At 36.0% G+C, this 9474-nt stretch overlaps 1 protein-coding gene and 1 long non-coding RNA gene across 4 annotated transcripts in view; both read right to left on the reverse strand.

Annotated features, from left to right (window-relative positions):
- LOC107743258 (uncharacterized) overlaps positions 1-3609 on the reverse strand; it is an 8841-nt gene extending 5232 nt beyond the window's left edge. Inside the window, exons 1-2 of the long non-coding RNA XR_001640386.1 lie at positions 3536-3609; positions 1220-1224 (exon numbers count right to left, since the gene is read on the reverse strand). This is a non-coding gene — a long non-coding RNA (uncharacterized LOC107743258). The remainder of the gene's footprint in view (positions 1-1219; positions 1225-3535) is intronic.
- Positions 1-9474, reverse strand: part of LOC107743257 (protein bassoon-like) — a 98355-nt gene that overhangs the window by 33910 nt on the left and 54971 nt on the right. The window lies entirely within an intron of this gene.

Below are 9474 nucleotides of genomic sequence, written 5' to 3' on the forward strand. Positions count from 1 at the left end.
GACCAAAGAGTTTCTATATTTTTCCTATTTAAAACTTGACTCTTCTGTAGTTACATCATGTACTAAGACCGACGGAAAATGAAAAGTTGCGCAATGATATTACGCAGCGCCTGAAAATAGTCATTTTTGAGCGAGATGCTAACGGTCTAATCAGATTAAATGATCTATGCTAAGCTGCAGCTAAAAGTGCTACCGCCAGACCCGGAGATCGGCTGAATGGATTCGAAAACGGTAAAACTCAACTGTTTAACTCTAGGGGAGTTGGAAAATGAGCCTATTTTCAAAAATAGTGGTGTGTTCCTTTAACCAAGTTCTGCTATACCATTTATCCCGCAGTAGATATCCAGTATTCGAGTGGCCAGAACTGATTTACATTATTTACAAATGAGAAAGGCTAAGAAACATGAAGTAATGTGAAAATAATGATGTGCAAATACACAACAAATTAAATAAATTACCATTATTAAAATAAATATAACCATTAAAAAGTTTATATAATGATAAGCATCATTTATTTCTAGCCGAAAAATCCTTGTGATCTGTAGTTACCGTGATATACACTACTGTTCTTTTTAAAAAGAAGCATCTATGAAAAATACAGTAAAAAAAATAATATTTTGAAGTATTATTACCATTTAAAACAACCGTTCTCTATTTGAATGTTTTAAAATGTAATTCATTCCTGAAATTTCAGCATCATTACTCTGGTCTTCAGTGTCACATGATCCTTCATTAATTAAAAAAAAACAAAGTACTGACTCTAAACATTTGAATGGTAGAGTAGAATTACCTACACCGTGATATTTGTTTGTTCTTCCCACCTCTACTTTAAAATAACAATGAAGCCCTATCACACACACACACAAACGAGCCTGAATAGCACCCGCGTGTCGCTGCAGGATAACAGGCTGTCATCAGCGATTAAGCCGGTGCGAGCACGCACTGTTAGTCCCTCTCAGGGCCGAGCAGGGCAGGGTCATGTATTTGCGCTCTTTATTTACGGCTTGTGTCGCTGTGTATCAGTCGTTTCAAAATGAAATCACACAGACGCTCAGTGACAGACAGGGTGTAATGGCAATAACAACACACACACTGCAGACCATATCAAATGTTATCTGTAATGAAGTAAGTGCCGTGTGAAGACTGTTGCCCTGAACAGCAGCTTCCTGAGGCCCATAATGCTCTCTGATTACCTGAGTGGAAGCCCAGATCTCTTGACTACACCTTGGAGCATTCGACTCTCAACCCAAACATATTTTACTCCAGACAGCCAGAGAAAGTGTAATATCTAGGCACTGACGCCGGGTGCTTAGCTTATTCTCATTGGGCTATTTGTCATTTAGCAGACGCTTATATCTGACGCAAATTACAGTACATTTGCTACAGCCACCTGTGGGTAAGTATCAAGGCACAATGGTGAAGCTAAAACATTTAGATTACATCCCAGAAAATTAACCGCTACACCATCACCACAGGACGTCACTCCAATGAATGTCATACTATTAAACATAATGAGATGTAAAAAAAATATTTTAGTTTATTTTATATTTATTTATATTTTATTTTATTCAATTTTTAAATATAATATAATAAACTAATAAAATAAAATGCCAAATGCATAAATGCACATATCCCACATGTTGCATTGCTCAGCATTGCCACAATAGAATTGTTTTCTATGGTCAGTTTTCACTTTCAGGTCAACTACTGTAATGGTTGAGTTTGATGAAAATCTTACAAGTTGAAAACATGTCAACATGTTTGTTGACACATATACAACATGCTTTGGCAAAGCGTTAATGTCTGCTTCCATAGGGTATGTTCCCTGGCCAAAAAGGCAGTGGGAAATCTCCTTAGACGTCCCACTGAGGACACGGACTGATGTGAAAAGTGTAAGATCAGGGCCTGTGTGTATAAAGCACCTAAGGCGAGGATTACTCTCGTAGGAACTATTCTCTGTCAATATAACTGCTTTTGTTAAAGCATAACAGGCAAACGACTGATCCCCTGGATTTTTAGTCTTGCTGTGAGATACAAATGACTTTATAGTACATCTCTTTACTAAAAATACCATAGTGAGAATCGAAGAAGTGCAAAGAAACATCTATTTTAACTGAAATTGTTCTTCAACAACTTTAATTTCCTATGTCAGGTATAATGAATGACGATTTGGTATTTTTAATACTGAATGACCGTTGCTATTGTCAGTCATGGAAAGCAACAACAGCAATATATTCACTCCTGCAAGGCTGACCTACAAAATCCCGGGCCTGACTGTGGAAGATGGAATGAAGTTATCAAATTAAATGTCACAAGTTCATTAAAGCACTTAAATTGGTCTGCAAGAATGATTGCTCCCTCTAGTAACAAGAACATTTATGTTTTATGTAAAATCAATCAATCAGTTTTATATTTAATTCGCTAAATTTTATGTTTAATTGCACCAATCTTTTTTTCCCCCTCCAGTTTAAGAGATGCAGGTCCAGGACTATTCTGGACAAACCTAAAGAGTGTACAGTCATGAGTCTAGATTTCTACAGATATCCGTTTCCTCACTTGGCACACCCATTCTCCTCTCCTCTCATTTCTTCATCCTTCACTATCATCTCATCATGTCTCAGCATCCATCTCTCATTTCTTCCTTCACTGCTCTCCAGGCCTGATGAGGAGATATGCAGGGCTGGCCGGGAGACAGCAGCCAATGTGACTGGGAGCTATTTGAAATGGCCAATCACATTCGAGGTGATTAACATCAGCCAATCGAGTCAGGAAAGACTAAATGCCTTCAGGAAGTCATTGTGAGTCAGAAGAGCATCAGTGAACACAGCACTGTCTATGTGTGTTTCTGACACCCACTACTAATTAATGGGTTTGGCCAGACTGCTAATTCAAGTGAAGACAAATCTTAATTGCACACCATACAATGGCATTCAAGAGAACAGTTTGGTGTTTTCTCCTCAGGATGACAATGCCCATGTGCACAAAGTGTATACTATCTATTGTATACTATACTATCTACTCAAGAATAGCTATAACTGACTTTTGAATGGTCTTTTTTATCTACAATATACATTCAATGTATATTCAGACACATTCTGGTCTAACTCTGTATAACTCTGAACGGATGACCAATTTTCAGAGACCAACTAGTCTTCCCTTATGTAATTGACCCAGTAGTATATTTACATTTCCGAGTCTCTATTTACACTAAGTGCAAATAACCTAGCCTTGTTGGCATAGGCTATTTACACTAACTCTGCCCACCAACGTGTGATTGGGCTAGTCAACACTACAAAGGACATCAGTCAAATGTAGGAGGTAAAGCACATATCGCAGTCTTTTGGATACGATCAACCCAGGTTCGAACCCGCCTTTTGCCGAACTTTTTTCCCTGCCTTTTCAAATCTCATATCACATCGGAAAGGCATTTATTTTCAATAAAATTAAGAAAATAATCCAAAAGTTGAAAATAAAGTATCAGGTAGGGTTGGGGTAGGTGTAGGGAGAGTTTTATTTTCCCAATAAGGTTTCCCACTCAATACGTTATTGTTGTGTACTGTTTTATAATGTACTACAATACTGAGGTGCAGATAATTGCCACTATTTGCATTAAGTAGTAGTTATAAATAGCAGAAAATCCTGCTATTTTAACAATGTAAATAGAATCTATAGCTATTTGCACTTAAGAGTAAATAGCATATCGCTAAAAATACTGCTATTTTCACTTAGTGTAAATAGAATCCATTGCTATTTGCACTTAGTGTCAATAGCATCTATCGCTAAAAAAAATATGCTATTTTCACTTAGTGTAAATAGCATCTAATTGCTATTTACACTTACTGTAAATAGCATCTATTGCAAATAGATCTAGTGCAAATAGTCGCTGCCTTTACATTTCTATTCTTAGTGAAAACAGAAAAGTGCCAAAAAAGTAACTAAAAGTGCAAAATAAGTGGCCCAAACCAAGACAGATAGCTAAGATTCACATGCTATGCTAAGGCCTCAAGAACCACAGACAACTTTTCTTTTAACTTTTTTTAACATACATCACCAAGTGATGCTTCTGTACACATCATCATCAGTGATGTTTCCTGGGGTCATCGGGTGTTTCGGGTCTATCAACAATCAGACGCCCTCGCCCAGGCGACCCAGGTTGACCAGGTTGATCAAGCCCCGACTTGTGTCCAGGTAGCACTACCCTGCCCATGGCTCTCCTCTCTTGATCCAGAGCCACCTTGAAGCAGCCTCCGCTGTTTAATTATTATTAATTATTATTTAATTATATTTATGTCTGTTGATTCATTTTTTTAAAACAATTTTCAAACAAGTTTTTAATCTGGCAGAAAACTGTTGATCTTAAAGCTTCTATTTAAGATCAAACAATATATAAACAAAAGCATTTTGCAATTCAAAATGAACATAAGTACATTGTACCTAACATTTATATTTTCTGGAAATAAGTACATCGTAGTTAAAGACACCTAATATAAAGTAGGACCATCTAATCTTTGATTACTCCTAAAACAAGACAATGGTTACAAAATTAAACTAATAGTGAACTCAACAATATTCACTGTAGAATAATAAGATTAAAAAAAAGGAATGTTAGCCCTAAAATATACACTTTTGTGGCTCAATCACAGTGTAAAGGAATCTAGGAGTCTAGGTCCAAACAAGAAAAATGAACTTGGATAGATCATGAAGTCTCCATCATTAGGTGACTTTAAAAGACTTAAGTGGCCTGGCCTTGATGATTAAGGCTATAAAAGAGGAACAGTGTCGTCATTTAATTATGAAACTGTTTCCCCTCCAATGAGTCAAGTCTTTTCCAGCACCTGTGAGTGGAGACCAATCAATCAATCAAATCAATGCGGCCCAGACAATCAGCGCTATCGCACACAGGAAGCAGGAAATGCTGCGGTCAGATTCATCTGTGTAAAACATATCCAGTCTGAGACAGGCATCGGCCCCCTCAGGCGCATTAGTCTGATGAATAGAGCTGTCTGCATAGCACAACAGCAATCTAGTCCGGAGACAAATGGTTTTTGACCTCTGCCAACATCCACGGATTCAGAACTCACAGGAAAGCCTCAGAGGCCATGTTTATTGGTTTACCATAACATGCTAACAGCACTCAAAAAGAAAGGGAAGTTGAATAATTCCTGTGTCATCCTGGCTCTTAACTAAAGCCAGGGCTGCGTTCAGCCCCGACAAAACTGTGCAAAGCGTTTTTTAAATGGAAACGGTGGTGCGTTGAACACCCTGTTCTGATGACGCAAGAGTTGCAACTATGGCAGCTGAGAAGGCCATTCTTTGTTTTCTTTTTGAAGAATTTTCGGAGCCTGATGAAATCGGTATAAATACACATTTAAAACTGCAAAATACGCTCGATGTTACAGTCACTGCCGTTGTCGTTCAGAATAAAAGAAAACATCCCAATCAAATGAAGGGATTTGTGGAAACTGTGGTTCCTACATTTACATTAAAATTCCTGAAAAATGTGACACACCCACCAAACAAGAGAAAACGTATCTCAAACCATGTTGCACACCGTTTCCAGGAAACATGTCGTTCAAACCGGAATCCGTAGCAAAACGTTGCGCACCGGTTTGAGCTTGAACTTGCCCCAGGTGTACACAGTGTGATTTTTGCCATGTGAGACAATTTGTTAAACAATGTGGTTACAACGTACAATAAGGTTAATGTTCATTTAAAAATATACTACTGTCCACTGTTAATTCATGTTTATTCATAATACATTAAATGTTACTAAATTGGTAAATAAATTCATATAAATTATTTGTTACTCACATTGTTTAAAAAAATACAATAAATACAAATAAAAAGTACAAAATAAATGTGTGAGTAAGTAATAATTAGTGATTGGTTATTCATTGTTGATGAATTAAAAAATTCTAAAATACACCAAGGCTGCATTTATTTGATCAAAAATACACTAAAAACAGTAATATTGTGAAATTTACAGTTTAAAAAAACTGTTTTCTATTTTAATATATTTAAAAATGTAATTCATTCCTGTGATGGCAAAGCTGACTTTTCAGTCTTCAGTGTTACATGATCCTTCAGAAATCATTCTAATATGCTGGTTTACTGCTCAAGAAACATTTCTTATTTTATAAATGTTGAAAACTGTTGTTCTGCTTAATATGATCCTTTTTTTTGTGGAAAGAAAGTTCAAAAGAACAGTACTTATTTGAAATAGAAAAATTTCTTTAACAATGTAAATGTCTTTATTGTCACTTTTCATCAATTTAATGCATCTTTGGTGAATAAAACTATTAATTTCTTTTAAAAATGTGCATATCATATGGACAAACTGAACATTATGCAACATTAATATCATGTTAATTAGATGGTGCCCAGTCTACCTTGGCTTTTACTCAAGATCTCACCAGATTATATTCTACAATCAGACAAGCAAGTCTTTATGAACATGGGAAATGGGCTTTAATTAAAACACTCAGACTGAGATTTTTAAACTTCCAGGACTCCTTACTTCCACACCAGCGCCACTTAATTCCCAGAATAACTCAGCAGAAAGAACAAAAGGGAAGACGGTAATCCGAAGTGACATATCCCACCTCCATTTGGGAAAAACTGGGTGACTTGATCAAGGATCTCATATCAAAAGCTGTGATAAACTCGTTAAAAGTTAACGATTTAGGGACGAGCTAAGCTGAACCTCCCTATCAATATTTTATCGGCCTGTCTTGCTGAATCAAGCTCTTTAATCACAAAGAGGAGGTGGGGATCTTTCTTGCCAAAAGTGCATTCACAAATTTGCAGTTGGCAGCAAGACTTGAGCAGACACAATCACTCAGCTTGCGCTCCTTGGCTTCAAGAACCCCCTGTTTTGCAGCGATTAAATTCAAGACTTGATTTCATGGTGACCTCAACATCTATTTTTCACTGTACAAAGTAATTTTTTTCCGTTATCTCCAGTGTATATTTACTTCATTGCTTTCTGCCTTTCAGTCGGCCTCACTGAATCACATTTTGTGAAGCTGTGCTACCCTATAAACAGTCTTTTAGACAGGCTGTTACTCCAGTATAACTGTATATGAGGTTACGCAGCAAAAACAGCCACTTGACGGTACAGACGACGGGGTGAAACAGCATAGGGCCCTATGATTTCATAGACGGAATCACAGAATCCAGTTATAAAAATCAAGCGTAGCGTTAGTTCTGGCAGGTCACGTTAGTCAAGCTCGCATCAGCTGACTCTCAGCTGATCCCCATCTACCTATGGGAATACGACACCTATCTAAGCATTCATATATAAGGTCCCTCAGTATTAGCAGCAGTTTTCGCATTGCTAAATATCTAATTACCCTCCTCCATCCCCAGCTCCTCCTCTGTCAGGATTCAGCCTTCTGATTATCCTTTGAATCAGACTAATTCTAAAATGGGGGGGTGGTATCGCTGCTCTCTTGTCCAGTTCTTGCCCAGAACAGAACCATAGCGCCAATCCAAACTGTATGCTAATTGTCAATCATCTTTGACGATAGTGGTCCTGACAGAAATGGAATTTACAGCATATTGCGGAATGTCATGGAATTTGGTCAATTTTGGATGAATATATCTCAAGTAGGACTGTACAATGAATCAAATCTCGATACTGACTAGCTTCTGTGAATATTAACCCGCAAAAGATTTCTGTGAATGTTTAAAACGGGGTGTAACCAAAAAAGTTTGAGAACCACTGCTTATATGAGGACATGAACACATGAACTTCATCTCTAGAACTGCTCTAAGTGTCACTTCATTTAATTTCACCATTAGCTAAAAACTATCATCACATTCACACAGAAACTCAAAGGTCTTCATGACAACCCGTCAAAATTAAAGTTTGGTTTAACTTGAAGAAATTGTGACAGAAATATATTGCTATAATATAATACAATGCACTTCTCAAACCAATATTAATAATAAAACTATTTATTTATTTTTTAAGGAATGTCACAAATTTTTTAATCCAGAAAAAAACAAACTAGAGTTTCTGTAACAATAAAACATTTCATATGACTGTATTATTGTACAAATTTTAATGAACTATTAAGTTGTTAAAATTTTATGAATTTAATTGATTAAATATGCTTTTTGTTTATTCAAATTTAATAAACCTCTGAAACAGAATATAGAAAATTATAATAGAAAAAAAATTTGAATTTTGACTTTATAGGGCCCTTTTAGTAAATGGTTGTTAAATTGTACAAGATTTAAATTATTAGCCATGTCTAATTAAAGTGCCCCTATTATGGGTAATGAAAGGTTCATATTTAGTTTTTTTGAGTCCCCAATAATAGGTTGACATGCATGCAAGGTCAAAAAACACTTTCATTGTCTTATGCGGCACCTAGTGGCAAAGAATTACTTTGCATTTTCATTCAGACCAATGTGAAAAGACCAACAACTGGGTGGGCAATATGCTAATGTTTCATGTTGACGTCAACATGAAACGGCTTGGGATTCGTTTAAAAAACGACTCGTTTCAATGATTCAGAGTCAACTCTTTCTTTTGAGAGACAATAACTTTATACACGGTGCACTTTCAGATTTAAAACTTTGCAGGATGTTTTCATTCACTTAGAGCTGTGTTACACACTGCATGAAAGGTCATTTTCAAAAATCTATAATTAGGGGCACTTTAAGACATGTTTTTTGACGACTAAAATGTAACTTAAAATGAAAAGAAAAGAATGGAACCCAGAAAATGAAATCTACACTGTAAAAAATGACCGTGAATTTAACGGTAAAAGACTGTAAAAATGCTACAGTAAAAACCTGTTAAATGGTTAACGGTAAATTCCCCTACTATATACGGTGAAAAACTGTATTGGACATTACATGTATTGGACATAAATTTTACGGTAGTAATTTTACGGAATTTTTTTTACAGTGTGGGTCTGTAATTTGCCAGTTCATCTACTGTGCTGCTGTATTTTTTACAGGAATTCTCTGGTAACCACAGCTGCCAGCGTTTTCCTGTAAAAACAACAGGGTTTTTTTTTACAGTGTAGACAAATTATAACACCAAAAAAAAAAAAAGATTTTAGGAAAAATTAAATAGGACCCTAAGAACTCAGCAAGACCCTATTCAATTAGAGGGGAAAAAAGTAGAGTGGGGCTAAATTTTATCTATCAGTAATTGATTGGATTGTGAAAAGTGGGTGTTACATACCAGATTGGTAGGGATGGGCAATACCTCTTATTTTATTTTCGATCCGATACCGATATTTTCAAGCCCAGTATCAATCCATTTGAACTTTTAACAACCAGTTTAAATAAATTTACTTGCACAAACTAGCCCATTTAAAATAAATATTACATGTACACAAAAGTTTGGGGTCAGTAAGATTTTGAAGTCTCATGCTCACCAAGGCTGCACTTATTTAAAACGTAAAAGCAGCAATATTGTGAAATATAACAATTAAAAATAACTATTTTCTATTT

This window comes from Sinocyclocheilus rhinocerous, unplaced genomic scaffold, assembly GCF_001515625.1.
Source record: "Sinocyclocheilus rhinocerous isolate Xijiao unplaced genomic scaffold, SAMN03320098_v1.1 scaffold227, whole genome shotgun sequence".
NCBI classification, from domain to species: Eukaryota; Metazoa; Chordata; class Actinopteri; order Cypriniformes; family Cyprinidae; genus Sinocyclocheilus; species Sinocyclocheilus rhinocerous.